Source organism: Meles meles, chromosome 5 (genome assembly GCF_922984935.1).
Source record: "Meles meles chromosome 5, mMelMel3.1 paternal haplotype, whole genome shotgun sequence".
NCBI lineage: Eukaryota > Metazoa > Chordata > Mammalia > Carnivora > Mustelidae > Meles > Meles meles.
The window spans coordinates 71,617,135-71,645,070 of NC_060070.1; the positions used below are offsets into that span (position 1 = coordinate 71,617,135).

At 40.2% G+C, this 27,936-nt stretch overlaps 1 protein-coding gene across 20 annotated transcripts in view; it reads left to right on the forward strand.

The window, feature by feature from the left end:
- Positions 1–27,936, forward strand: part of EPB41L2 (erythrocyte membrane protein band 4.1 like 2) — a 218,962-nt gene that overhangs the window by 65,018 nt on the left and 126,008 nt on the right. The window contains exon 1 of one of the 20 annotated variants that reach the window (XM_046004666.1): positions 23,528–23,715. The exons of the other annotated variants lie outside the window; for them this stretch is intronic. The gene's annotated coding sequence lies outside the window, so the exon portion shown is untranslated. Of the gene's footprint in view, positions 1–23,527; positions 23,716–27,936 lie in introns of those variants that run through there. 20 annotated transcript variants of the gene reach the window in all.

Genomic DNA, 27,936 nt, shown 5'->3' on the forward strand with positions numbered 1-27,936 from the left:
AACCGCAACTCCCCCCCCCCCCCCAAATGCAATAGTCCTGTAGTGTCCCAGTGGAAACATTGTTCTCTTTGTTGGCGCCAAAGAAGTGCCTTTGTCATTCCTTTGAGACATTCTGCAGATGCCATTTTGCAGTTCTGAAAAATATGTCCCTGTCCTCCTTGTGCTGTGTTAAATTATGCGTGTGTATGGCTTGGTATTTTAATGAAGTTGTAGTGAAAACTTGACAATGATACTTGTCATATGATAACAAAACAAAGCAAAGCTCTCTTGACCGAATGTAGGTATGTGTTCCCTGGCTCTCCATGGCGTTGTGTGGTCGAAAGTTGATCCCTCCTGCACTCAGGACCTCAGATATTTGATGCTTTTTGACTGACTTTATAGGAAACTGTTCAAACAACTAATTCTGAGCTGGAGCTCTAAGCCTTTTGTTGATGTGTATTTCTTCTCAAAGATCTCTTAATTTCTACGTTCTTAATAGCATTTTAAGTGGCAAGAACGAGCTTAATTTGCTAAGTGGCTTTAATCCTTGTATTAAGAAGTGGGGGCAAAATCTGTTGGGAAATTGCTGTGATAAAATCCAGGAAATTCCTTTCATTCTTTTAAATCCAGTTAAAATCTAACTTTAAAAAAAGGCCTCTGATGTAATAGTGTCTGAAAGTGTGTGCTTCTTAGAGTCCAGTAATTTCTTGTACATAGTGCCAAACTCAAAGAGGGATAGTATGAATGTACCTCTGTGTTTTAGGTAAATCTATACCACATGGCATGGTACCAGTTTATCATAACTTTACTGAGATTTGCTTATCCTGTTTTGTGCTGCCTTTAAAGCTGCTAAAGCAGGAATACAGAACTAAAGAGAGAAAACTCGTGTTTTTTGTTTTAATGGACCTTAATCTATTAAAAAATTTTTTTAAGATTTTATTTATTTATTTGACAGAGAGAGGAAACAAGCAAGGGGAGTGGGAGAGGGAGAAGCAGGCTTCCCGCTAAGCAAGCAGCCCCATTAGGAGCTCTATCCCAGGACCCTGGGATCATGACCTGAGCCGAAGGCAGACACTTAACGACTGAAATTTTTTCTTAATCGTAGTAACCTAGTTAGTGAAGAAACTCAGTAATATAAGGAAATACAAATAAGGCAGAAAATTTCTCATTGTCCACATTTAGGAACAACCACTGTTATCGTTTGGACTGAGCATTTCTTGTCTTTAATCTGTGAATATGTACACATGGGTTAAAACAACAGCATTATCCTTTAAACCCGCTTATTTTCCCTTGGGAAAATATGGCAAATGTGTCTCTGTAAATTCTTAAGCTGGTAGTACTTAATTTTGGAATGGTGAATCCATAGGACACCCAGTTCATTTATATGGACACACTTGGAAGTTCTCCATTAGTAGAAAGCGTGTACGTTTATTGCCTGAAGATACATGTGTCAAAAAGGGGTAGGCTGATCATTTTGGATGTTTTCCAGGGTTATAAAAACATAACAAGTCTCTATTAGAACCGTTAAGAAGCCTTTGAAACAAGTAAAGATCTGATCCCATAAGCCGTGGCTCCTCCTGGACAGCTGGCTCACTGATTTTCAACAAGAGCCGATTCTGCTGTGCCCAGCTCCTGGCATCTCGGCCAGAGGTACACAGGGATTACAGTGTTTGTATATGTCTAGCCATCAGCTGGACTTGTTTTATAAAATGATACCAAGCCCTGTGTCATGCCATTCCATCTGTCTTCTTTTTAAAGGTAAATATACAACTGGTACAGGACAGATCCTGTTACAATAAACGCAGTGGCGGAAACAAACTCTTTCTTAATATGGATATTCCTGTAGAGTTTAGGGGTGAAAGTAGAAGGAAACTCTCCCCAGGGGATTGGTGGATACTCGGACCCATTCTTCACCAGAAGAGAAAAACTCTTCTCCTCCCCCGTTCTCATTACTCTAGGGTTCAACAGGGAAGAATATTTACTTTTGATTTATACAGAATACAGCAAAAACAAAATTTCTTGTTATAACTGTGCTGTTTTGTTGGTTCATTGAGCATTTACTGAATTCTGATGTTCTAGTATGGGAACATGGAAGTACTGAGAGGAGACCAAGCAATGGAGGAAGAGGGTAGTTTACAGGCAAATTATGGCTGAACCAGGTTGGGTTCTGGAATAGAATAGAACTAGTTAAAATCCTTAGACTGGGGTTGACTCTGGTGGGAAGAAAAGGTCAGGGAGATGGTGACAAAGGGGAATTTGAGTGTGGATGCTGAGTGGTTATGTGTACTACGTCTCTCCCTCTTGTCTGATCTGTATGTATGTATACACACCTTTCTATACCTCTAAATCCAATATATAAACTTCCACTGTAGCTTTTATAGGTACAATCACAAAGGTCCTTCCCTCCCCAAGGCCAGACTCTCTAAAGTCCTGTTGACCTACTGCACCTATAGGCAATGTCTGTCTCAGAACACAGTCTACTGGTGATGTTCCTGCCTCTGGTTCCATTTCCATTCAGCCTCTATGTCAGTGGTCAGTCTTATTGTTCAGTTTTCCCTCAGGACCATGCTTGCCCTGTCCTTTCCCACTGAATAGCTGTAAATTCCATTCCATAGGTCATCAATTGTGTGGAGCATGGGGGTAGATGATTAGATAAGTTATAGCAGTGACTGCTCTAGGCATGATTTGTCTTCAAAGTGTGATTCCTGATCAGATCTTACTGCCCCTGGTTCTGTCCATTGGGAGGCCTGCCTTGGTGAGCTACCATGTATATGTCAGGGCTGCCTCAGAGGAGGGACCGCATTACTCTTAGCCCATTTTAGTCTGACTTCACTGGTCTTGGTATCCTGGTTACTCTGTTGGTAGGTATTGTCGGAGTGGTAGAGGCTCCCCACTGGGTTGGTTTACCATCTACTGGATTTCTCTTCCATGGCCTTGTGGTTGATGAGCATGTGTGTGCATGCACATCATAAACTGCCAAATAACTTGATTGGGCTCCTCCTGACCCCACGTTTTATTCTGTGTATCCTGTGGCTTAAAAATCAGTAGAAGAGCTATTGTTAGGTTTGATCACATACTGCTTGTTTTTAATCTCATACCTGGAAACTTGGGTTGGATTTTTTTTTTTTTTCTTCTTCCAAGGAGAGACACGGGAAGTGGACAGTCTAGACAGAGGAGAGTCAGCATTAATGAGGACACGGAAGCATGAAAATTTATTTTGTGTTGAGGAGGCTGGTATGGCTGGAGATCAGGGGAGGGGAGGCAGAAGACAAGCTGAAGATCTGGATTGGAGCCAGCAAGTGCTAAACCTAGTAGCTCATACTGAGGAGTCTAGTCTTCGTTCTTTCTGCAAAACCACAGGAAGCCTTTACAAATTATTATTATTATTAAAGAAAGAGGCCTAATTACAGATATCTGTATTTTAGAAGTAATACATGCCAGGTTTTAAGTAGAATACTTGTTTACCCTTGGTATCTGTTCTGGTGATTTTTACTGTTCGTTAAAGGAGCCTGTCCAAGGAAGCCTCATTTTGTTTTTCTGTATAGTAAAACCTAGTGCTATGAATTTTCCCTTTTGTGTACTATTTATTATACAGGGAACTAGGATAAAATATTTAACTTAATTGCGATACGTTGTGTTTACTACAGAAAAACAGTCTGAAGCTTGGGAATATGATTTTAGCAGGTATCTTTGGAATTTGTTGCACTACATTAGGAGACAAGTTAGAGCCCACTCTTACTGTGTTCCGGGCTAGGGATTCAAAGATGAATAAGCCTGAGCTGCTGATAAGTTCATAGTAAGACCAACTGATACTAAAAATCCAAAAATATTGTTTCAGCCTTACATACAGAGAGAGGACCACTGAGTGAGCTTGGATGAAGAGCTAGGAAAGGATCTAGGGTGATACCTGTACTGAGTCTCTTTCAGTATGTTACTGGGATTTTGCTTGTAGCTGCGTACAAAATGAATACAATCCAATTACTCATTCATCATCAAATGTTTCTTTGGCTACCTTACTAGATGCCAAGTACTGTGGTAAGCTGTGGGGATATGAGTGTAAGATTGCAGTCTTTGCTCCTAAGAATCTGATTGTTTCCATGGAGAGACAGCCAATCAGTAGCAAAGAGAAGGGAGACATTTTGGTGACTACAAATGGCCTTGCAAAATTGGGAGTAAATAAATTTTTCTTAGTGAACCATTTTGCTCAATATTTAGTGGAATCTTATTGTGTATCAAGTGTGTGAGAGGAATCACCTTAATAGTTGTTCTGGAACTATGTGTTGAATGAATGAATGTATTTTTTGTGTAGGAATAGGTTTTTATAGATTGGTATTAATTTAAAAGAGCATTTGCATTATTTGCTGCTGGTTATCTCTTCATGGAGAGGATATTTCTTTTTTTTTTTTTTTTTTCTTTCCTTTTTTAAAATTTCAATTGAAATTCCAGGAAGTATCAGTGTCTCGGGTTTCTGTCCAAGCACTTTTCTGAAGCCAATGGGTGGGTGTATGTTTAGATCCAAGAGAAACAAATTACAACCATGGATATGAACTTTTAAGTCTTCTCAAAATAAAAGCTCAAAAAATATTTTTTATGCTTTTCTTTTGCAAAGACCATCGTTTTCTAAAGAGGGATAAGATGAAGATAACATGCTAAACATACTTGCTTTTCATCATATTGTTCTACCTTTCCTAATAATTAAGCACAACTCAGAGTGTTCCTTGAGAATTTTATTTCAAATTTAAGAAATGGTAGAATTGTATGTGTGCTAAAGTTCAGACAACATTGTGCATCGATATTTTAAAGAATGTAGGCATTTTGGGAGTCAAAGAACAAAAATACAGTATTAGATTTATGAAGGGAGGCAAAATGGATATCCAAGAGCTTTCTATTTTGAGACATAAATTAGACATTTGAAAATAGCTTAAGTTTATTAAATAGGAATGCAGTGGGGGAAAGGTGAAGAGGCTTTGTTAATTGTTAAGGCCTTGTAAATGCATACTTGATGGAGCACACAGATTTCCTAAGACCCCGCCTCCCACCATGTGACTGTGATTGTGTTTTGTGTGTGTGTGGAGAAGGACACAGCCATGGAGGTGTGCATTACTATCCTGGTCGAAGAGGAAAGAGGAAAAGCATAGGAAAGGAGTATTATAACCATAAAGTTGACATACTTTAGACAGTTTAGTAATTAAAATTTGTGTGATTAGGTTGTAAGAACCTTTAGGACATTTACTTGTATACCCTAAAGATTGTATATGGACCACCCTTATTTGTATTATTAACAGTTTTTTTCTAGACTTTTCCCCCTTCACTCTTCCAGTAAACAGAAATCCTCATTTCTGGTGGTCTAGGGCCATCTCTTTGCTTTGCTGTTATATTCTGTACCTCACAATTTGCTTTTTCATACTATTTCCCTTGTTTCTAGTCATAAGACTTAAAGTGGATTTCTTATACACAGAGTAGAATTGGATCTTAATTTTTTCAGTCTGATAATCTGTCTTTTAATTCATGTGTTTAGATCATTTATATTTAATGTAATTATTGATGTTTGGGGGACCATGTTGCTATTTGTTTTCTATTTGTCCTGTCCTTTCCTTTAATGTCTTCCTCTGAATAATTTTTCTCTGATTCCATTTTATCTAATGGCTTATTCTGTTCCAGAAACCTTTTTCTGTTACTCAATTTAAATTGAATTTATTAACTTGTCTTCAGACCTTTTACTCCTCCTATAACTGTTTCGGGGAATGGCTTTGCTGTCTAACTGCTCTTTATCTTTGTTTTCTTTCTTTCTCCCTTAATTCTCATGTGTCACCAGAGTCTTACCATTGTCCTAACTGAATATTTCTTGAATTTATCCATCCCATTCCACTGACACCTTCCGTATTCAGACATGGTAACTGCATAAAGCTCAGCTCTCTCGTGGTCCATTTTTAACCTTGGTAGCCAAAGAAATGCAAGTCTCAGCTTAACAAAAAGTTGACAAACCATTTACTTTTACTGTACTCTCTTGAAAAACAAGTGATTTCATAAGAACAGCAAACAAAATCTCTATCAATTTATACATTTTTCTGATACCTTCTCATCACAGTTTAGAGCAGCCTTCACACTCTTCCTTAAACCAGCGTCTCCCAAACAGTAAACACCAACCCTATCAGTTTTACCTTGAGTCTCTCCTGTGTTCTTTATGGATCTATTCTTCAGTAACTCAGCCCTTTCCATAATCAGTCAAATTGCTTTCAAAATTGAAATTACAGTGGAAGAATACACTTTGGAAGGGGGGGAGGTGGAGACTGTGGCTATACATTTGTAATATTTTATTTAAAAACAATACAGTTACCATGTCTTATCTGGATAAATATGTAATGATCTGTCTGGTTTTCCTGCTTTTTTGGTAGTTTTTATTTAATCTGTTGTTTAAAACTCCTACCCTGACTACAGTATAAAGTTTTTTAGTTTTGTGCATAAAATCCTTTTATTTGTTTATTATTTATTTATTTATTTTTAAAAGATTTTATTTATTTGACAGAGATCACAAGCAGGCAGAGAAGCAGGCAGAGAGAGAGGAAGGGAAGCAGGCTCCCCGCTGAGCAGAGAGCCTGATGCGGGGTTCGATCCCAGGACCTTGGGATCATGACCTGAGTGGAAGGCAGAAGCTTTAACCCATTGAGCCACCCAGGCACCCCCATAGAATCCTTTTATGATATCACCTTGCTTTTCAGGAGAAGCCCAAGTTTTATTTGTTCGTTTGTTTTTAATTTGAGGAAGCACACATGGAAGGAGAGGGAGAGAGAATCTAAATCAGACTCCACACTGAGCTCAGTGTCCAACATGGAGCTTGATCCCACGACTGTGGGATCATGACCTGAACCCAAACCAAGAGTCAGACGTTTAACGCACTGGCCACCCAGGCTCTCTGCCCAAACTTTTTAATGTAGCTTATACCATATAAACTTCTTGCTGTTCTAGACTTCAGCATACTAATCAGGTTTTCTTGCTCATCCGTCTAATTTCTCTCCTCTCTAGATTTATGTACATGTTGCCACTCCTATTCTACTTTTGGATCTCAATATAGATATAATTTCTGATGGGTAGCCATTCTTCTATGTCTCTTTCTTCTACTGGGCCTCCTTCCTGTTTAATGTACCTCCTGAATAACCTCCCTTCTCCCCAGTTGACTCTTTACTTTTCTCCACCAGCAGGTTATAAGCTCCACAAAGGCAGTTATTATATCAGTGTTCACAATTGTCTGCATCTAATAGGCTCTCAATAAGTGTCTGCTGAGTGAAGAAATGATTCTTGAATGATCTGGTACTGGGCTTCCTGTCCTTTATCCTTAGCACTTACTTTGTTCCACAAAGCTAGTTTGTAGCCAGTGTTCCTGTGGTGCATTTGCCTGGCACTGAGGCTTCCTTCTGAATTATTTTCTCACTAAAAACTCATAGGTGACTCTGTACCTGCCTGAATGGGTAGATTCCATTTACCATGTTTAGTTTTTATAGTGCCTGAACTCTGTTCTTTTTCTGCAGACTTTAACTAGTTCTAGCCCCTTTTGATGCCCTGCTGTCAAGTAGTCCTCTAAAAAAATTTTTTTTGAGGAAATTCTAGGTTCTAAGGTGTTTGGTTTTTTCTCTGTTACGTTACCTAACCTTTCAAGAATAGTCCCTTCTTGGAAATAAGGTAAAAAGTTAATAGTAACCAATGCTAGAATTAGGGTAATTTTCTCTCCATTCTGGGGTGATTCCCTAATCATCATTCCTTTCCTTGATTTCTGATCAAGATCCAAAATCTTGCAGCCTTTCCTAGTCTTCTGGGCCTGAAAGTTTGATATTATCTTTGGAGTATGCCTTTTCTTTATCTACTATCTATTTAGATATCAACTTCTATGGATTTTTTCCTCTGAAATTTAATATCAGTCCTTTATTTGTCTTTACTATTACTGCTTGCTTGAGGTGTAATTTACAAAATTGTAATATATTTAAAATGTACAAGCATGATGATTTGATATAAAGATACATTGTGAGATGATTCTCACACTGCTCATTAAACATCCATCACCTCATGGTGACTTTTTTGTGGGGAGGGTCAAGAGAATGCTTTACATCTACTCTCAGCCAATTTCAGGTATACAGTACAGTCTTAATAACTTTAGTCATCAGGCTATACATCAGATCCGCAGAACTTACTGCTGACAAAGTTAGTACCATTTGACCAACATCTCCCCCATTTCTCCCACCCATGGGAGGTTTTTTTTTTTTTTCTTAATGATCTTACTTATTAATTTGAGAGAGAGAGCGAGAGAGCACACTGAGCGGTGGGAGGAGTGGAGGGAGAGAGACACTCAGACTCTGTGCTGAGTGCAGAACCCAGTGCGGGGCTGGATGCCAATACCGGGACACCATGACTTGCCTGAGTGGAAATAAAGTCAGACGCTTAATCAACTGAGCCACCCAGGCGCCCCCGCAGGAGCTTTTTTTTATGTAGCCCTCCATTTGGACCATCCCTGCTTTTACTATCTCTCCTTTCCAGTCCAGGGTCCTCAGATTTATCCTTCTTGAGCAACATTTAGTTGTCGTCATCGTACTTTGCCACAGTCTGATGTTCAGGGGTGTGGGATCTGTGCACGCTGCTGGTGGGGATGTCAAATACCACAGCCACTTTGGAAAACAGTTTGGCAGTTTCTGAAAACCTTAATATAGAACTTGATTTGTCTAGTTATCCAACTCTTAGTTACGTGCCCAAGAGAAATGAACCTATGTCCACACAAAAAGTTGTACACAGATGTTCACAGCCAGAAAGTAGCAACAACACAAATGCCCATCAGTTGATGAATGGATAAACAGAATGTGGTCCAGTCATAAGATGTGATGTGACTTGGGCGTGTGGAGGAATGAACTACTGATACAGGCTACAACATGAACGAACCTTGAAAATATGCCAACTAAAAAACCAGACATTAAAGGCCATCTGTGGCAAGATTCCTTTTATGGAAAATGTCCAGAAAAGTGAAATTTATAGAGCAGAAAATAGATTAGTGCTTGTCTAAGGTGGAGAGTTTTAGGGAATGATAGCTAAAGGGTTTGAGGTGTTTTGTTTGTTTTTTTTTTAAATATAATAAAATTCACTCAACCTGAAAGTCACCATTTAAAAAATACAGTTCAGTGGTTTTATTATATTCAGATGTTCTGCAATGTCCTCATCATCTCGGAATGGCTTTATCTCCCCAAAAGAAACCCTGTATACTTTAAGTAGTTACTCCCCATCCCCCTTCCTCACTTCACCTTCTGACCTGCTGTTCCATTTTACGTTCCTGATAGCAGCAATGTGTGAGGGTTCTGATTTCTCCAATCACCAATGATGATTGGCCATTTTTACATCTTCTTTGGAGAAATATATATCCAAGTCTTTTGCCCCTTTTTAAATTGGTTTGTTTGTCATTTTGTTGAATTGTAGGAATGCTTTGTATATTCTGTGTACTACGTACCCTTATTGGGTTTGTGGGGTACAAGCACTTTCTTCTACTCTGTGGATTGTTTTTTTCTTTTTTTCTCTTTTCTTTTCTTGATAGTGTCCTTTGACGCCAAACATTCTTAATCTTGGTGAAGTCTAGTTCATTTGTTCTTTTGTTGCTTGCGTTTTAAGTCTTCTGTTTAAGAATGTGTTGCTAAATCCTAAGTCATGAAGATTTAAAGTATTTTAAGTCTTTGGTCCATTTTGAGTTGTTTTATATAGTGTGGTGTAGGGGTTCAGAGTCATTTTTTTGTATGTGGACAGTCAGTTGTCCCAGTACCTTTTGTTGAAAAGGCTGTTCCTTCCCGTGGGCGTGGCACCTTTGTCGAAATCAATTGGTTATAGATGTATGGGCTTGTTTCTGGACTCTAAAGTCTGTTCTGATCTGTATGTCTGTTCTTATGCCAGTACCAGTATGTTTTGATTACTCTAGTTTTGTAATAAATTTTGAAGTCAGGAAGGGTGAATCCTTCCACTTTGTTCTTCTGTGTCATGATGAGTTCAGTTATCTGTGGTCCCTTGCAATTCTATATGAATTTTAGGATTACCCTATTTCTGTACCCCCCCCCACAAAGGCAATTAGAATTTTAGTAGAGATTACATTGAATCTGGTAATCAATTTGGGGATTATTGCCATCTTGACAGTATTAAGTCTTTGAATGCATGGACATGGTTTATATATGTTGTCTTTGATTTTTTTTAGGAGCAATGTTTTATATTTTTCAGTTTATAAATCTTATGTACTTGGTTAAATTTACTTCTTTGTATTTTTTTTTTTTTTGATGCCAGGTAGGATTATTTTTGGATTGTTTACGTATAGAAATACAACTGAATGTGTATATTAATTTTCTGTCTTGCGATTTTGCTGAACTCTTTTACTAGCTTTTTTTTAAATTAAGATTTTTAATCTAACAATCATGCTGTCTGCAAGTAGAGATCATTTACTTTTTCCTTATCCTATTTGGATGCTTTTTATTTAATTTTCTTACCTAATTGCGCTGGCTTTAAGCACAGTGTTGAATTAGAGGTGGTGAGAAGGGATATCTGTTTTGTTCCTGATCTCAGGGTGATCTGAGCTTTCACCCTTAAGTGTGAGGTACATTTTTGTAGATGCCCTTTATCACATGGAGGAAGTTCCCTTTTATTCCTAGGTTGTTGAATGTTTTATCATGAAGAGATGTTGGATTTTTGTCAAATGCCTTTTTTGTTGAGACAGTCTTGCATTTTTCTTTCATGAACATGATTATTGATTGAATTTTGTGGGTTGAATCACCCTGTTATTCCTGGAATAATTTCCACTTGGTCTTGGTGTAAGTTCCTTTTAATATCTTACTGAATTTAGTTTACCCGTGTTTTGCGGAGGACTTTTGCTAACATATTCATTAGGAATACTGGCCTGTACTTTCCTCTTTCTGTGAGGGCTTTGGTATCAGGCCTCACAGAATGAGTTAGGAAGTTTGGGGTTTCTTTTTGGGTTGATGACATTGTTCTCAGATTGTGGTGACGGTCGCACAGCTGACTATACTGAGAATCCCTGAATTGTACACTTAAAGTGGGTGACTTGTATGGTAGCTCCGTAACGCTCTTACTAAAACCAAACCAAACCAAACCCCCAACAGACTTTAGGAGGGCTAGCCTGTCTTCTTTAGCTTCGAGTCCTTATCCTGGACTTCAAAGCCCTCGACAGTCTTTCCAAATACCCTATTGCAGCACAGCCTCTGGCTTACCTTTGTATTTGACTGATTGAGTGATCATGGTGAGCCCACTGCCCTACTTACCATTCCTGTTCCTCCCAGATCTCCCAGAATGTCTTGTGTATCTTACTGCTTCACCCTGAGGACTTTTTCCACCTATCTTGCCGTCCCTTTTTCCTATCAATGAGAATCTACCATTTCTTGTAAAGTTTTAAGTTTCTTCTATTTACCGCTCTAGCCTGCAGTTACTCATTAGTCCCAAACCCACTACTGAGTGGGATAGAATATTTGAAATCAGAACTGTTCTGGGAAATCTGGGGTATGTGTTTGTAGTACCCGAGGACATATACTTTTTTTTTTTTTTAATGCATTTATAGGGGCGTCTGGGTGGCTCAGTGGGTTAAAGCCCATCCCAGGGTTCTGGGATTGAGCCCCGCATCGGGCTCTCTGCTCAGTGGGGAGCCTGCTTCCTCCTCTCTGCCTGCCTCTCTGCCTACTTGTGATCTCTCTCTGTCCAATAAATAAATAAAATCTTTAAAAAAATGCATTTATAGTTAACTCACAAGTTTATAGGGATGGCTTTTTTCTTTGCACTGCTCTGGTCTTCCCAAATGCCTCTCCATGCTTTAAAGAAGGCATGATGTGGTGTATCTAGCTATTATTAACCTTATATGCTAGGTAAGTGTACGTTGACGTATATTTACGTGTCTGGGAAATAGAAAGATCCAGCACTTTTGGTCGTGTTTTTGCAGTTTTCCTTATGTATCTCTAAAAGAATCTTTGAGAAAAATGTATGGGGTAGAGTAGAAACAGTTAAGTATAGTCCTTATGTATGAAGTTCACTTGAAGTGTGAGGCATGGGTAGGTGGGACTTTATGGGAAAGGCTGAGTTTGGCGTTTGGCTACATGTAATGGGGAGGTTGCATACGCATCATGGTGTAATGTCAAGGATGAGTTTAAAATAAAGTAGAATGGGATTCAAATCTCGGCTATCTATCTCCTACATAGTGAGGGGGTTAAGTCAGGATTCAGATTCAGGTTGTCTAACTGTAGGACTAACAATTACTCGCTGTATTCTTTTGCATTCCAGGCTTAGTAAGGGAAGTTATTTCCTTTTTCTGAGCCTCATTTTATTCACGTATAAAAATGAAGTTGGTAACACTTGCTGTCGCAGAGATGTATTGAGGCATAAATATGGACATTTGTAAACATTCTGTGGAGTGCTTGCTCACAAAATAGGCAGACCTATTGCTATTAGTCAGATATTTTGTTTACTTCAAAACAATAGCACTAACAAGAGATTTTGAAAGCATGTCTGAAACTTGACGCAGAGAAATTTGCTTATCTTCTGGCATTGGAATATTGAATTCTTTGCTTTACATTTTGGCAGAAAGTTTTCAGTGTTCTGTTTCTCTAGAATTTAGATAATTTTCTAAGTCATTTGTTAGTAATTACTTTCTTTTGCTCTTTTGTCTCTTTTGTTGATCAAAATGAGTTATTGCCAAAGTAGTAACAGAATTATACTTTCTTTGTCATTAACTTGTGCAGTATCTGCAATTGGTATATTTAAGCCTTTGGTTTTCAAGTTTCTGGAATGTAATTTAAGGAGGCTGCTTTTCGTTTTTGTTTTGTGTTTTTTTGCTTTTTTGTTTGTTTGGTTTTTGTTTTTTTAAGTGAGCTCCAACCCAGTGTGGAGCCTTGAACTCAAGGGGCTTGAACTCAAGACCCTGAGATCAAGATCTGAGCTGAGATCAAGGGTTGGACCCTTAATGGACTGAGCCACCCCCAGGAGCCCCAGAAGGCTGATTTTTTTCTTGTTGTTGTTGGAAACCATAATAGAAATGAATTAGAGAAGTGGTTATTAGTTTTTATCTTGGCTGCAGAAGTATTTGTATAAGAGAATTTGTTGGGTGTTGCTATAGAAACAGTCAAAACTACAGAGGGAAAGCATGGCAGATAAATCATGGATTTGCTTACCTGAATTGTTGTAGGCTCTTCCTAATCAATTTCAAAATGTCTTTGACATTTTCATTCTTGGCTCTCATAAATATCCATATCATAAGTTCACAATACATCAGCATTGAGAATACTGTTGCTAATCATCTTAAGTTTTTTGGTTACTAACTTCTTAGAGGGTTGGGGGAAAAACAAATCCTACTAATCCATCCAAATTTCCTGTTTGTGATGGTGAAGGACTATAATTTAAAAAATATGTCTCTCCATGTATTCTTAGGATAGTTTTGGTTCACTTGGGGATTTTTCTTAATGAAAACCAGAAAGTAGTTACTATTTTCAAGTTTTATTTATATTTTCTTTCACAAATCTATTGTGAAGTTATACTGTCCATTTTAGGTTTTTAATAAAGCTATGGTTTGGATCAGGAGAAAGTAGTTCCACGAAGCAGTTGGTAGGGGAAAATAGCTCTGCGTCGGGCTTTTATAGACTCTCTTGCCCAAACGAAGGGCTGCTATTGAGTCCGTTACTACTTCAGTGGAAGATGTCTTGCAGCTGTGCCTTTTTGGTTTTGTTCCAGAGATAGTATTTGTGTGCGCTGTCAGAATGTCTTAAAGGCCCACCCTGGAAAGGATTCAACTCTATAAAAGGAGTTTTGTTTTATAACCTTTCACATATTCTTACAGGGTTCTGGTGGTGACGGTGGTCTTTATTGTCTTGTCTTTTAAACTGGCATTTTATTGAGACACAGGCTTCACAGTGTGAGAATAGGAATTACAGTTATAGTTTTTGTGTCTTGTAAGATACATTTAGCCAAATCCTTGGCACACGCTCCAATTAAAACAGCCCTCTCCAAACCTTGTGATTTCAGTGAGCTATTTAACTTCTTTTCTGCAGCTACACTGAGAAGAAGATGGCATTTGTTTGATTATGTTTCCTTTGGGTAGTTTACTGGAGTTTGATTTACAAATCAAGTTAATGTATTAGAGGATTATTCAGGGAATCCTGAAGTTTTTAAAACACCAATAACTTCGTGTTGAAAATCGTTCAGTTTAACCAGTTTTGAACCCTGTGTTGACGTGACTGCTAAGAGAGCTCTCAGTGAGTGTATTCTAGGGGATTGACCATATTTTCTCCATGGTTTTCCCTTTCTCCTCAGTTTTTCTTTTCTTCCTTTAAATTCTCCAAAGGTATTTGGGTGCCTGGAAATGGTTCAGATGGTTAAGCATCTGACTCTTGATCTCAGCTCCAGTCTTGATCACAGGGTTGTGAGTTTCAAGCCCCACATAAAGCTCCACATTGGGCATGGAGCCTACTTTAAAAACAAACAAATAAACAAAAAGAACAACAATAACAAAAAAACCCTCCAGAGAAGGTATCAAAGCTATCTGGGATGGAGAACAGGGCTTTAGAAGTATCCCTATCTCTCTAACTTCCTCAGGCCACTTCCTCTCTTGGCCCATGTGTATTTCCAGTTACCTTCCCTGTGGTTTCTGGAGTGGGGGTGTCCCTCTTGCTGTCCACGATGAATCTCTCCTGTGGGGGGGAGGTGTGCCGGCACATGTGCACTTCTCTTTTCTTTCTTTCTTTCTTTTTTTTTTTTTTTTTTAAGATTTTATTTCTTTATTTGACAGAGAGAGAGAGCGCGCGAGCATAAGTAGGCAGAGCTGTAGAGGGAGGTAGAGGGAGAGGGAGAAGCAGGCTTCCTGCTTGGGGCAGGGTTCCATCCCAGGACTCTGGGATCATGACCTGAGCCAAAGGCAGACGCTTAACCGACTGAGCCACCCTGGCATCCCGTTGCGTGCACTTTTTTAAAGTAACCTCTCCCCCTAGCCTGGGGCTCCAACTCCTGACCCAGAGTTGAGAGTCACGTGCTATGACTGAGCCTGCCCTGCACCGCTTCTTTTGTGGTTTTGATCCTTTTTCTTCTGCCTTCTGAGCTACCTGCCATCCATTTTCCTCTTTTCTCCTTCCTGTCTCGAGCCTTTCCCTACGTGGTCTCTCCCATCGAAAGCCTGCAACAAACAGAACCCCTAGAACATCTCCTGTGTACAAACGTCTTCCCACAACCTTGTACATCCCGTAGCTCTTCCTTCCTTATCCTCTAGCCTTCTCTCCACTGCTAAGCTGGAGGGGACTCTACGCTGGGCTCTTACCCTCCCTGTCCAGTATTCCTTGGCCAGTTGGCTGTTTCTCCTCCTGTCCACTGAACTCACTCTTCAAGGTTACCAGCCGTCTTTTCACAACGGTTTAAAAACCTTCTTGGTGCCTGAAGCAATGTGTCCTTGGCCCCCTTGTCCACTCCTCCCAGCCTGACTCTTCCCTCCTGGCAATATGTTCATGGTTTGCTGTCTTTCGCTTAGGCTGATCCTTCTGGCCCTGCCTTATAGCTTCCTTTCTGTCTGCGTGGGGCTTTATCCTGAGCGTTTCTCTTACTCTGTTTTGCCTGGGGTTTCATCTACTTCTGTGGCTTCAAATAACACTGATGGACCAAATAGTTCCACATCTGAGCATGGAAACCCAGACTGTGGTTCAGACACACATCTCCAGCCCTCACCTAACTGTACACTGTCCCTTCAGTCCAAATGCGGCTTGGGCTTTTGTCATCCCTGTTTCCTACATGTTCTGGAAGTCCCGGTCTATGTTAGTGGCACCACACTGTCTGACCTTGACTGCCAGGAACCTGGGAAATTTGTTCTGTGTTACTTCCACAATGTGATTCATTATCAGCTCCTGTCCATTTTACCTCCCAAGTACTTATGGACTCCTGTCTCTTCATTTGCATCTTTGTTGCCTTTAGTTTAGATGTTGTTTCCTGGATCATTGGAGCATTGTCTTAACCAGTTTCCTTTCATTGTGTCACTTGTTCTCAGTGACTGCCAAAATAATCCTACAGAAATGCAAAATTTTCCATCACCTGCAGGATAGAGTTAAAGCACTGAACTTAGCATACCTGTCACTCATGACTCGGCTGCTGCCTCCCTTGTCCGTCTCCTACACTCTCGCCCTGTGTTCCAGGCAGATGGGGTACTTACGGTTCGTTCTCCTCCGTGCTTTTATCTTTCCTGATTCTGTGCCCTTCACTTACTGTTCCCACGGGGAGGGCTGTGCTTCTGCCCCTTCCAGTCAGCCCTGTAAGCTCCTCCTTATCCTTCAAGGTCAACTCAGATGTCACTGTGGGGAGCGTTCTTGCCTCATCAAGTCTGTTACTATTGAATCGTTTTGCCTATATTTGAGCTCTTCTTCTCTGCCCTGTAGATCTTTATTTAAATACCCTTCTCTTGCACTGCTGGAGCCAAGTTTTACCCAGGTCTGTAACCCCAGCAGCTATCCATAAACAAAGAGCAGTCCTCAGCGAATGAAAGGATCTTAGCAAAAGCCAAGAGTACAGAACTGAGATCAGGATCTCCTAGGCAAAGGTAATGGTGAGTACGCTGGCCTGATGCGGGTTCAGCTTTATTGTTTGGGGTGGGCAGGGCCTGTGGACTGCAGGCACAAGGCACATTAGCACCTGTGCTTGGGGGTTTTCTTTGATCATTCAGCCCCAGTTGTAAAGGCCAAGCTATAAAATGGAATATTTTCAAGTGACAGAGCTCACCAAATGATAAGGTTTTGAAAGTACGTGGGTGCCCAGACAAACGCTTAAGGCCTGTGTCAGGCAGAGGGAGGACTGATGTGAGAAGAGGCTCGCTCTGGTGTTGTATGTGCCCAGGGCGTGATCCGTAGCTGTGCGCTGCATATCCTGTACACTGTAACATGTCCCAGGCTCGCCCTGGTCGGAGCGACGAATGAGAATGTAGGGTTTTTCTTCGGTGCAGAGAGTGGGGGCAGAGCTGAGGAGCACTGAGGTCCATCAGATGCCTTGTCTCCGGGCTCTTCATGTCTTCTGGCCATTGGAGAGCCATAAAGGGCCTCTATGCCCTGCTTTCTCCATACTAGTGTCTCTGTTCTTTCCTTCTCATCCAGCCAGGGTAGCATCCTCCAGGGAAAGACAGTGGGATTATTTATTAGTCAGAATGTGACCCCCACTCTGGGCTCTGCTGCGGGCTTACTGCATAGCACGGACGAGTTGTCTAACTTCTGGGCTTCAGCTTCCCCACCTATGAAAGGCAGGGGCTAGAAGTACATGGATGTCGAGACCCCTTTTGGCTCTAAATTCTTTATTCTATGAAAACCCCATTTTGTTTGGCCATTTATAGGGTGTTTCCCAGGTACTAGCAAGGTCTTTGTTTCTGCTTTTTATGTGGATGCTTTTATTGTCTTTTTTTTTTTTTTTAAAGATTTTATTTCTTCACTTGTCAGAGAGAGAGAGAGAGAGAGAGAGAGAGAGAACACAGGCAGACAGAGTGGCAGGCAGAGGCAGAGGGAGAAGCAGGCTCCCCGCCCAGCAAGGAACCCGATGTGGGACTCGATCCCAGGACACCGGGATCATGACCTGAGCTGAAGGCAGCTGCTTAACCAACTGAGCCACCCAGGCGTCCCTGCTTTTATTGTCTGTAACATCTAAGGCAAAGTGGTGTCATTGCCACATTATTAGCAGTGGTATTTGTTCATTTAAAACAATACAAAGGAGCCTAAACACTGTAAGTTTGTAAGGCCTTCTTTGGCCTCCTCAAGGGAGTTGTCCACTTTGCCGTGCCCTTCCTGTCCCTCTGCTGTAGCCCTTATCCCACGTGCTGTAATTATTTATGTGTCTGCCGTTCTTGCCAGACTGGTGAATTCTCGGAGGGCTGGAATGGGGAAGAACCTTTAAGCCTTCAGTCTTTAGTGTCTGGTGCAAAGGAGGAACTCAGCAAATGATCCTTTGACATAACTGAGTGAAAATAATACATTTTAAAGTAAATCTAGGTTACTGTAGTTGCCTGAAAGTATAATTCTAACAGTGATGCTTTTGACTTTTGAGTTAAAGCTCTTAACAAATCCTTTTATCTTAACACTTTTTAGATGGTGTCAGAACATTAACTTTTTGATTATGGATTCTTAATCACCACCTTTTTATGCTTTGTCTTCCCCCATATCTGTTCCTATTCTTTATCTATAAGCCCTTTGTTTAAAAAAAAAAAAGATCTAGGGCCATATGTCTCATAAATCTATAGTACTTTCGAATGTTACATTTTAAAAAATGTGGTAGGGATGAGACTTGGCAAATGAATCATACACAGTTGTGGAAGTTTTTCTGGATTTAGAACCTGAGAGAAGCTAAACTGGTGGTATGTGGTCAAAGGAGAACTTATACTACGAAGCCATGGAACTAGTGAGTGGCCTTTTTTTTTTTTCTTTTTGCTGACGTCAAATATCAGATAACAGTGATGAAATGTGGGCTGTTACAACATTTTACAGACCAGTGGAAGCTCATCCAGGTTGAAAGAGTGATAAAACTTTTCTCCATATTTTTTCAGGAGGTATGGTCCTGCATGCTGATTGGTAGGTAGGAAGAATGGATTCTCTGTAAAATCAGTAGAATCAAAAATAGTGAGTTTTAGGGAGTATTTTTTAGGTTATTTTAGAGTTATGCCAGAAAAATACTTGCTTTTTTTCCCCCTGGTGTGACAGGTGATAGTTGCTTCTCAGGCAGAAGCTAGATGGATAAAGGTGGGAGGATCCAAAGGAATGGTCATCATTGTCTTTCTGCAACACTGGTAACTTTATTTTATGCACAGAGTTTCTGTCTCTTATGGTTTGGGAGCTTTGAGTGACCGTTTAGGTTATTGGGTCCTTTACATCCTAGTCAATTACATTTTGTTTGTTTGTTTGTTTGTTTTCCCTACTATATATATATATTTTTTTCCTACTATATATTTTTTTATTTGTTTATTTACAGCATAACAGTGTTCATTGTTTTGGCATCACACCCAGTGCTCCATGCGGTACTTGCCCTCCCTATTACCCACCACCTGGTTCCTCAACCTCCCACCCCCCTGCCCCTTCAAAACCCTGATTTGAAAAACTCTGATTGTTTTTCAGAGTCCATAGTCTCTCATGGTTCATCTCCCCTTCCAGTTTCCCTCAACTCCCTCTCCTCTCCATCTCCCCATGTCCTCCATGTTATTTGTTATGTTCCACAAATAAGTGAGACCATATGATACTTGACTCTCTCTGCTTGACTTATTTCCCTCAGCATAATCTCTTCCAGTCCCGTCCATGTTGCTACAAAAGTTGGGTATTCATCCTTTCTGATGGAGGCATAATACTCCATTGTGTATATGTACCACATCTTCCTTATCCATTCATCCGTTGAAGGGCATCTTGGTTCTTTCCACAGTTTGACGACCGTAGCCATTGCTGCAATAAACATTGGGGTACAGATGGCCCTTCTTTTCACTACATCTGTATCTTTGGGGTAAATACCCAGCAGTGCAATTGCAGGGTCATAGGGAAGCTCTATTCTTAATTTCTTGAGGAATCTCCACACTGTTCTCCAAAGTGGCTGCACTAACTTGCATTCCCACCAACAGTGTAAGAGGGTTCCCCTTTCTCCACATCCTCTCCATCACACGTTGTTTCCTGTCTTGCTAATTTTGGCCATTCTAGCTGGTGTCAGGTGGTATCTCAATGTTGTTTTAATTTGAATCTCCCTGATGGCTAGTGATGATGAACATTTATTCATGTGTCTGATAGCCATTTGTATGTCTTCGTTGGAGAAGTGTCTGTTCATATCTTCTGCCCATTTTTTGATATGATTATCTGTTTTGTGTGTGTTGAGTTTGAGAAGTTCTTTATAGATCCTGGATATCAACCTTTTGTCTGTACTGTCATTTGCAAATATCTTCTCCCATTCCGTGGGTTGCCTTTTTGTTTTGTTGACTGTTTCCTTTGCTGTGCAGAAGCTTTTGATCTTGATGAAGTCCCAAAAGTTCATTTTCGCTTTTGTTTCCTTGGCCTTTGGAGACGTGTCTTGAAAGAAGTTGCTGTGTCTGATATCGAAGAGGTTACTGCCTATGTTCTCCTCTAGGATTCTGATAGATTCCTGTCTCACGTTGAGGTCTTTTATCCATTTCGAGTTTATCTTTGTGTACGGTGTAAGAGAATGGTTGAGTTTCATTCTTCTACATATCGCTGTCCAGTTTTCCCAGCACCATTTATTGAAGAGACTGTCTTTTTTCCATTGAATATTTTTTCCTGTTTTGTCGAAGATTATTTCACCATAGAGTTGAGGGTCCATATCTGGGCTCTCCACTCTGTTCCACTGGTCTATGTGTCTGTTTTTATGCCAGTACCACGCTGTCTTGGTGATCACAGCTTTGTAGTAAAGCTTGAAATTGGGCAACGTGATGCCGCCAGTTTTGTTTTTGTTTTTCAACATTTCCTTAGCAATTCAGGGTCTCTTCTGCTTCCATACAAATTTTAGGATTATTTGCTCCAGCTCTTTGAAAAATACCGGTGGAATTTTGATCAGAATGGTGGTTTTTTTTTTTTTTATTATTTGTTTGTTTTCATAAAGTAGAAGATAAGATAGTTTGAAAAGTCAAATTATGATACTGGATTTAACATAAAATTCTATTTATATACAAACCCACATATACAAATATAGGAAAAATATCTCATATTCTAACCCTGACCAACTCTCCTGAATACTTAAAAAGTAGCATTCTAAAAGAACAAAAAGTATTCTGAGGATAAACTAATTCCCTACCCACCATGCCTTTTTAAAGTTTTATTTAAGTAATCTCTACTCCCAAGAGCTATATGTTCCCCTCACCAAGCCAGCCAGGTGCCCCTAATTACCTCTTCTAATGGAAAAAAGGAACCATGTCAGAACATGATTTAGGGTCTTCCCAAGACAGATGTAATAGATACAAATCTGTATTAATAGTGTTTTTATGGGAAGACATTTGTGGATGTTCACCTTTATATTTTGTGTACTTTAACATATTTAAAATCTTACTGGGATTAAATGTTTTAAATGACCCTGGTCTTGGTTTGTGTACTTCTCTGCCAGTAACCCACTGAGTAACCTTTGAGAAGTTATTTCACTTCTTCGGGTTCACTTTACCCATTTGGAGAACAAAGGTATTAAAATAGCAGTAATGCACCATTGCTGGGAAAGTACATTGGCTGGGGAAAGCAGCTGAGCTCTCCGTGATACCGCCAAGTAGCCTTGGCTTTGAAGACAGATGGAATTGGTGTAAATGCTGAGTCTACCACCTTACTGGGTGTATGAATTGGGAAACTCATATTTTCCGTGTTCTCTTTTTATGTACCATAGAACTGGTTTGTTCTCTTTCCAAATTATGGTGCCATAAAACTCACTTTCCTGTCTTTTCTTAATCTTTGTTTAAACAGTGAAATTCACATGTCTTAAGAGCCGGATCTTTCATATTGAAGACAGCAGAGGCGCTTGGGCAGTAGCATTGGGCTCCATATTCAGAAAGTAGGTGCCTTAATCAGCTCGGGCTGCTCTGAGACAGTAGCACTGAGTGACTTACACACATTCTCTCGCATTTCAGGAGGTTGGAAGGCCAAGATCAAGGTGCTGGCAAGGCATGTGTCTGGTGAGGGCTCTCTTCCGAGGGCTTGTAGCTGGCTGTTACATAGTGAAGCAAGAGAGAACAGGAGAGAATGCACAAAGCTCTCTGCTGTGTCTCTTATAAGGGCACTGATTCCATCATGGTGGCCCCACCCTTGTGACCTCATCTAAATCGAATTATATCCAAAACATCCCATAACCAAATATCATCACATTGAGAGTTAGTGCTTCAATGTATGAATTTTGGGGGGACACAATTCAGTCTAGAGCCGTAGGAGAGTTAAGAGTTTAGGGAGTCCAGGGGTGATAGGAGATGTCTGCGATGGACTGTGCAGATCTACCATTGTCAGCTTCACGGGCTGCAGCACGACATGTCAGGAGTTTGGAGACTTAGGGACTCCAAGAGTAATACGTTTCAGAAAAAGGTTTGGAGCCAATGTTTTTTCAAGTATATTGAAGAAAATCTGCCATTGCATAACACTGCTTAATAAACACATTTAATATTAAAGGAATAACATAATCTAAATAAAAGATGATGCTTTGAACTGACGAAGATTGGCTCTACTTGAAAGTTCTACCAGAAAAACCCCACAAAAAAAAATCCCAAAACTCACCACATCTCCCTTTTGGTTACTAAAGTTTGCTTCCATTATATAGAATGGCCTTTTTACCTTTTTTTTTTTTTCCTCAAGTTTTGTTTTTATTTTGACAGAAATCAATCTCTTCAGAGATGCTACTGGAACATATTTTCACTAGGTTACCACAAAGCACAGCTTACCTTTCTCTCCCTGTGGCTACAGATGACATCTTGTTTATTTTGGTGGTTTTTGTTGTTGTTGTTGTTGTAATTTAAGGCTTTTCTTCAAGACTCCATAGGTGAAGTGAGCATGTAATACTCCTTGACCTAAGAACTGCTTGTTGGAGAGCAATATGGTAGCAGGATGAGGTGGTAAAAATGTATACTTGGATCCAGAGTCTATCTTGGTTCTTATTTACTGGTGTAGACACCTACATTGGAACACACATTTACACCCAAATTTAGAGTGGAAATGTAAGGGGCGGAGGGATGGTATTGGACAATTAAGGAAGATTTAGTCATTTCTCAGATCTCTCTGACCTGAATCTTAAAATTAATGCATTTTCCTTTAGTGCCTTTAAATGTATTTTGCTTTCCATTGTGTGTCTATATTCATATGACTTATGGGTATAAGATTACCTTTTGTATCCATCGTTTCTCATTTAGGATTGACAATAACAAAGGGCATCATCAGCTTTGTCACTGTATGATTGTACCTATAAATTTAAATTAAAAGGAGCCTCTATTTTTAAATACAGGGTGAATAAGCAAATTCTTTTACAAATGAATCAAAATAGTCCAGTTTTCAAGATCTAAAAATGAAATACCTATGTGTCTATCAAGTTTTTCTATATCTGAAAATGATGCAGTTTACCGAGGAAGCTTAGATTATATGTTATAGACATATGCTTTCGGTGTCTATTTGTAGGGTAGATTAAAATGACAAATAAAAACAAAGTTGAGGGGGGAAGGAAAAGTTGAGGGGTGGGAACCCAAGGCAAAGCCAAAATGATACAAAAACGGAGGTAAAGTTTTTCAGCAATAGTAGAGTTATAACAACTGTAAGCATAAAATCACAGTCGTTATTAAAACCATTCTTTTTGTAAAGTGTTCATTTAGTAGGTAGAACAGGCAGCGGGGAGATGACATTTTCTTTGACCCGTGTGGATTTTCCAGCTGAGGAATGAAGTAACTTGGAACCAAGCTGGGCTTTTCTACTGAGCATGCCTTCCGCCAGCGGGGTCCAGCCTGGGTGGGGCCAGGCTTGCTCATTAAGCTTTTGGAAGCTGGCTTTCTATCAGCTTTCCACAGTCTCCTAATGACAGGGAACAGCAGACAACGGCCACGATGTACTTTTTAAAAAGCTGCGTATGTATTTTAAAGGGGAGATTTTGAGGAAATCTTAGTGTTGTAGCAGTGGGTTTTGTGGTATATCCTTGCTTGTTTTTGCTTTTGAAGAAAGTTTGCTTTTGAGTCTGTCAATATCCAGGAGGCTGAAAATTTGGAAACTACTAATGTACAGAGTACATGGAAGCTGGGTAAGTATAGTGTTTGGTGAGGGAATACGTTCCATTATGTTTGGTCCAAGTCATATGAAAAGGGTATTTTTTGTGGCCAGAGTTTAGTTTTGGCCTACTTGTTTGCATTTTTCTAGATGGATGTTGAATTTTGTCAGGTTATCATTAACATAAGTGCTTGTTCAGGTGGGACCTCTGAGAATAATGAAGCTCGCTGGTTTATTGGACGTCCTTGTCCCGTTGTTCAGTTGATTTGTCCAGTGTACAGTATACTGGGTGGAAGTTAATGACTCCTGAATCACGGCGAGGGCTATGTGAGGTTAATAGTGTACAGTTACTTTTTAAACATGTCAAAGGGTGACAGATTTTAGTTTATAAAATGCTTCATTTTCATGGTAGTTCATGGTGAAAAGAAGTTGTATTGTGGCTGGCGTTGAGTTGAATTCACCTTTTTTTTTTTTTTTTAAAGCATTTGCTGATTAGTGGCCATTAACAGTGATGGAGAAATGTGGTTGTTTCGATGCTATCACACCTTAAGTAAATATAGATTGAATAAAGGATAGGTATTAACCTCTTTTTTGGTGAATATTCAACCTGGGGTCACATTGAAAAAATGGGACAACTCCCCACTGTTGCTCAGGTTCTGACATGCAGACTTAGAAAAAACTATCTTCCTGCTTTTTCCTGCTAGAATTTACCACTCGCACAACCTTCTTTCAGAAAGAACCTTGTATCCGTGTTCCTTTCTAACAAAACAAGCAGTCCGCTTTGATTGCCAGCTGATCGCTGTGCCTCCCTTTACTGCCGACTCTGTGGGGAACGAGTGCTGTGCTTCCACTGAAGTCATGAGCTGGTATATTTGGGGGAGGGAGGCATGTATGTACTTGGGAAGTAGGAGTTTTCTGTTTTGGGGCGCAACAATGAATGATCTCTTAAAATTATTGGCAGCGTGGGCGTGGGACTAAATAATTGTGCAGGTGTTCCTGGTGATCTGTACAGCCTGCCCGTCAGATCCCCTGCCCTGTTCCCGTGTCGCTTGCCTGGACACGTGCTACGATACCTTGGCGACCCTCAGTTCACCATCCCACCTGGATCACAGAGTTGGAAAGGGAAATTGTAAACTCTGACATTGAGGTTAGCTTGTATTTTTCTGTGACCCCGAAGGGTGAACGCCTAGCCTGTTCTCCAGCAGGATCCTGTACTGAGTCAGGTTTACAAAAGTTGAATTCGGGAATGCTTACCGCCAAAGATAGAAGTACATTTAGCCAAAGCGAAACCTTGTCCTAGCCAGCCCCACCTAAGAAGTAGTTGTTTGAGGCTCTTACTAATAAGTGAAGTCGTCTTTGAACTAAATTAATGCTCAGAGTAGCAATACTTGGGGGAGAAAAAGGTTTTAGGCATTCCAAGTGACCTGGTTCTAATTCCATTGTAATAACAACTTTTCCCCCCTGGACTCGGAGGGTCCATATGCTAAGAGACTACAGCTCCTTCTGCTGACCCACCCGACTAGGGTCAACATTTGGATCTGCTTACGGAAGCTAGAAAAGTCATGCAGTTTAGTCTCCTGTTTTACAGATAGATGCTGTACGTTGGCATAACTCTTTGGTGTGGGTGTAAATATGTAAAATGGCAGAAGCGCTAATGATCCAAATTTTAAAAATGAACAATGTTTTGGCTATGGTTAGATATTTATGCCTGTTGACTGCAGTGTTTCAAAGCTTATGGAGAAGAGGATTTGAAAGTGTGAGATCAGTGTAGGCTCCAGCTTGGTGGCCTTGTCATAGGGTGGCGAGTTGATTGATTTTGACAAGACTTTGTCTTATGACCTATTAAAATGCAGCGTCTGCAGCCTCTGCATTTATCCTGTGCAGTTAACCTTGGTGGATTTGTCGTTAGCTTCTTTGGGAGAAGCCTGCCGAACTAAAGAACTTATTTTTTTTAGCTAAAGAATTTGGAGTTTGATTCACACAGAAATAATATTAGGCTGGTTGTAGATTACCAGTTGATACCAAGGGAGTTTTCTGATGGGGCTGGGTGAGGATTCTATTCAGAAGGTGGTTGTGGGATGAGCTCAGAAAAAGCCTACTGCCTGGTGTCTGCCATGATGAGGACAGACTGCTGGTGTTGGCTTTGCACTGTTTTGAGCCTGGTTATGGATGACACTGCAAGAAACCGCACATTCGTGTATTTTTCTTTTCTCTAGAACATCATGTGATGGTGGTACAAATGTTGCCCCAATACTCAGAACATCACAAAACACATTTATCAAGAAGCCACCAGATGCATAATGCTGCACTAGGAACACGTAGTACTCATCTGTACAAAAGTTTTACCTCTTCCTGTGAGCTTAGGAGCAGAAGTGGGCAGGGAAGGGGTGTAGAGAGGAAACACGACCTTGTGCCTGTGAGACCAATTTTGTTTGTGCTTTTCCCTGTAAATGTGGAGGGAGCTGCTGACAGAGATCCGGGATATTTATGTATGACCAGCTTAGAAGTTTAATAAGAATCTTCCCATTCTGTTTTATCCTCCTTTAAAAATTTTTTCGACTTTTAGAGAAATCTGTTTCCAGGTTCCCTGATTTTACTCCTCCAGGAGAGGATAGGAATAATTCTTTTGGCCTACCTGCAAATGCACCAGTGTTACTGTTAGCACAAGACACCTTGTTGTTTTAACTCTACACCGAAGTGGAGAAGGATAAAAAGTGAGCAAGGTTTTCTTAGGAGCCGTGTGTGTGTGTGTTAACGAAAGAAGAATTGATTTACTTAAAAGATGCTGGTTTACTTTAGAAGCTTAGGTTTTGAGCTTGCCCTGCTTAGGACAACAGCCTACATAGGACAAGGGGCGGGTTTGTGATGTAGACTGAATGGAGGCTATGGGCACTCCGTTTCTTTAGAGGATGTAGAAACGATCTTAAACTTCAAATGGCAGAAAATCAATTTTATTTTAGGCTATCTTAATAGTATTTTTGAGCTGTAATAGGCTAGAAGGCTTTCGCACCCATATACCTCATCTGTGAGGACAGAACTAGGTGACAGGGCAAGTTGGCTCTGTCGCTTACGGCAGTTGTGGCCTTTGGATTGTCTCCAAGGAAGCAGACCAACCAAACTGGGTTCACTTCATGCTTTGGATATTTTAATGCAAAATACTGTTCTCTTAGTAAAGCTTTTAAGTACTTCAGTTTGTGCAGACTTTTCAATGAAAAATTTGTCTCCCATATTTGTACCTCTGTACCTCATCTACCTACTATCCTCTCACCATCCCCCATAATTATTCTCAATTCTTATCTGTCCTTCCCTGTTTTTTGTTTGTTTGTTTTTTTGTGCACACACATGCAAGTATGTGCATGTGTATTCATGTAATTGTAAATCCCACACATCTGGCTTTCAACCTGTAAGCTGCTGTATATCGTGTACGAACTGAATTTTGCTTTTTTTAAAAAAATTTTAAAGATTTTAAAGATTTATTTATTTGACAGACAGAGTCCCAAGTAGGCAGAGAGGCAGGCAGAGAGAGAGGGAGAAGGAAGTTCCCCGCTGAGCAGAGAGCCGGATGCGGGGCTGGATCCCAGGACCCTGGGATCATGACCTGAGCTGAAGTCAGAGGCTTTAACCCATTGAGCCACCCAGGCGCCCCTGAATTTTGCTTTTTGTACTTCACAGTGTAACTCAGAGATATTTCTGTAACTGGGATGGATACCTTCTTTTAATCTCCTTATAGCTGCACAGTATTCTGTATAATATCACCTGTTGATGGGCATTGATCTTTTGCTACGGCAGTGTTATAATGAATCATCCATACATAATTGTTTTACATTATGTATATGCAGATGTATCTATTGGATATGTTCCCGCAAGCAGGATAACTGGTTTAGAGTGTATACGCATTTGGAATTTTGATAACTGTTGGCAATTTCATTGGTTAGTACCCATTTTCTCTCCTGGCACTTACGTAAGAATGCGTCTGTTTCCATAGTCTGTTCACCGATTACATGATGAAGCTTTTGGAGTTTTCCATTCTGAATTTTTAGTTTTCATGTCTTTTACCATGAGTGTGGTGGAGCATCTTTTCATATTTGTGTCCTTTGTATTCCTCTTAACTCTGTACTTCTTCTCCAGCCATTTCTCCCCCACCCCAGTTGGGGGTTGGTCAGCCTTAGCCAGTTCAAAAATCCAAAGCAAAGTGGTTTTTTATGTTGAAGAAATTTATAACCAGGACTATTTTTTTGGGGGGGGGGGCTTTTTT